This window comes from Puma concolor, chromosome C1 (genome assembly GCF_028749965.1).
Source record: "Puma concolor isolate L17-30 chromosome C1, mPumCon1.1.hap2, whole genome shotgun sequence".
NCBI classification, from domain to species: domain Eukaryota; kingdom Metazoa; phylum Chordata; class Mammalia; order Carnivora; family Felidae; genus Puma; species Puma concolor.
This window is the reverse complement of record NC_141674.1, coordinates 48,021,675-48,024,238: the sequence shown is the minus strand read 5'-3', so window position 1 is coordinate 48,024,238 and position 2,564 is coordinate 48,021,675.

The following is a 2,564-nucleotide window of genomic DNA, read 5'->3' as shown; positions in this document are numbered from 1 at the left end:
TGAGTTCGAGCCCTGCGTCAGGCTCTGGGCTGATGGCTCATAGCCTGGAGCCTGCTTCCCATTCTGTGTCTCCCTCTCTCTCTGCCCCTCCCCCGTTCATGCTCTGTCTCTCTCTGTCCCCAAAAAAATAAATAAACGTTGAAAAAAAAAATTTTTTTTAAAATGCAAATGTGACCATGTTATTCCACCTCCCTCACTTAAAAATCTCTCAGTGGTCTCCCACTGCCTTCACACAAAGTCCACACTGCAGCAAGGCATACTCAGCCAGCCACATTATCACATCTGCTGCACCCATTTGCCTCCTAGCCTTTGCACATGCAGTTCCTTCTTCCTGGAGTGCCTTTCCTAACTCTCCGCTTCCTTTCCTACTTTTATTTGGCTAAATGCTCTTATCCTTCGGCTCTCAGCTTTAGATGGCACCTTCTCCAGGAAGCCTTCCTTGTCCATTCAGACAGGGCCAGCCTTGTCTATACTCTATTGGAAACATTTGTTTAATGGTCTGTCCCACTAGATGGTGAGCTCCTTAGGGACAGGGACTATGCTTTGTTCCTCTGTCCTCAGCACCAAGCATAGTGTGGCTTATAACAGGCATTAAATAAATGTTGAATGGATGGATGAGAAAAAGTTGAGCGTGAAAATTATTCCCATTTCACAGAGGAGAAAACCAGGTCTCAAAGAGGGCAAAACTGTCTATCTAAGGTCAGACAGCTGGTTACGAGATGAGTTAAGCTAGAGCTAAGTCCCTGTAAATCCACTCAGTCTTGAGTCACCATGTCACTTATATTAAAGATAATACAACCTTCTAATATTTCTCCTCGAAGTTGTTCCTAGCACTGGTTTTCAATATGGCACAGAATCAGGACCCAAGTCCTGATAATGTAATAATTATAAACACCAATCATCAAGAGTACAGTTAGTCCCAGGTCCTGACTATAGTTGCCTGAGACGTATTATACCTCATAACCTCTTAGGTCAACTTTGTGATGTCTATTTAAAAGATTAGGAAGCTGGTTCAGAGAGGTTAAGTGATTTGCCCAGGGTCCCACAGCCTTCAAACCCAAATCAGTCTCCAACTCCTAAGCCCGACTTCTTTCCGCCTCCTCAGGCAGCCTCTTGGCTATGATCCCGGGGCCAACCCTCATGTGGCCCTTGCACCCCAAATGGGCCCCCTTTTCTCTCGTGATGGGACACAGATGAGACTCCATAATTTTTCATGGTCCTCTGGACTTGGCCCAAGTGTCATACAAACACTGGCACCTTTCTCTGGCCACTCTTCTCTTCTCCCCTGTGGTTCCGGCATCGGTACTGGCTCCTCCTCTGGGGAAAACACAAGGCATGGGAAGCAGTCATTGTTCCTTGTTCCCAGTAATGGCCCCCTTGAGAATCGGGCAGGTAGGAGCAGATCCCTCATTCTCAGGTGTCTCAATAAACAAACTCTTTAGCAATTACACACACCCTTGGCCAGAGCTCCCACGACCTTTCCTGACTCCTAGAAACTGTTCCCCAACTCTAAGGTCACCCCAAGAGCTTCCTTAAGGTGCTTGCATTGACTTATTTATGCAAGATGTTCAATGAATATTTGAGCATCTATTACATGACTGACATCGTTCTTTCAGCTAACAGTGTTTCCCTGGGCGCCCCGTCCCTTTAACTATCTGAGATGAGGGAGTTCAACCGAGGCATCTACACCAGACTGGAAGGTCCGAGAGGACAGGCACTACCTCTGCTGTGTCCCTCTGTCCCCATCACCTGACATATGGTAAGCCATTATTAAATATGTGTTGGATGGCTGAATGGCTAAATATTACAAGATCCATTCATCCCTTAAAATTGCCACATGCCCTCCACTTAGAGAGATAGGCTCATGGCATGTTACGGTCAAAAGAGACCACAGAGGGAAAAAAAATACCTACTCTAATCCCCTCCTTTTGCAGAAAGGGAGGCCCAGGGAAAGGAGATACAGAGTTCAGAGAAGACTCTGAAGTACGATCCAAGCCTCCTGACTTTTGCCCAAGTAACCTTCTCTGTGTTGGGACCCTGCTCCAACAGCAGAAACATATTCCCATTTAATCGTCACGACCACCATCTGGGGACAGGAGCAAGGAAGAAAGAGCATTGCCACTGCCAAACACCACAAGAGAAAACTGGGGCTCAGAGGGGCAGTGGAGTGTACCCAAGGTCACACAGCCAGAGCCTAGGCTTTCTCCACCACAGCCATGTTAAGAGCCCACTCTCCCCCAGCCTCTCCACCTGTTTGCTCCCTGCTTTTATGAACCTTAAAAGAGTTTTGGGTGGTTCAGTTGGTTAAGTGTCAGGCTCTCGGTTTTGTTTCAGGTCATGATCTCATGGCTGGTGAGTTTGAGCCCCACGTCCGTCGGGCTCTGCACTGACAGTGCAGAGTCTGCTTGGGATTCTCTCTCTCTCTCTCTCTCTCTCTCTCTCTCTCTGCCCCTCCCCTGCTTGGGCTTTCTCTCTCTCTTTCTCTCTCTCTCTCTCTCTCCAAATAAATAAATAAACTTAAAAAAAAAAAAAGAGAGAGTTTTGAAAAGAACTGGCCCTAAGGT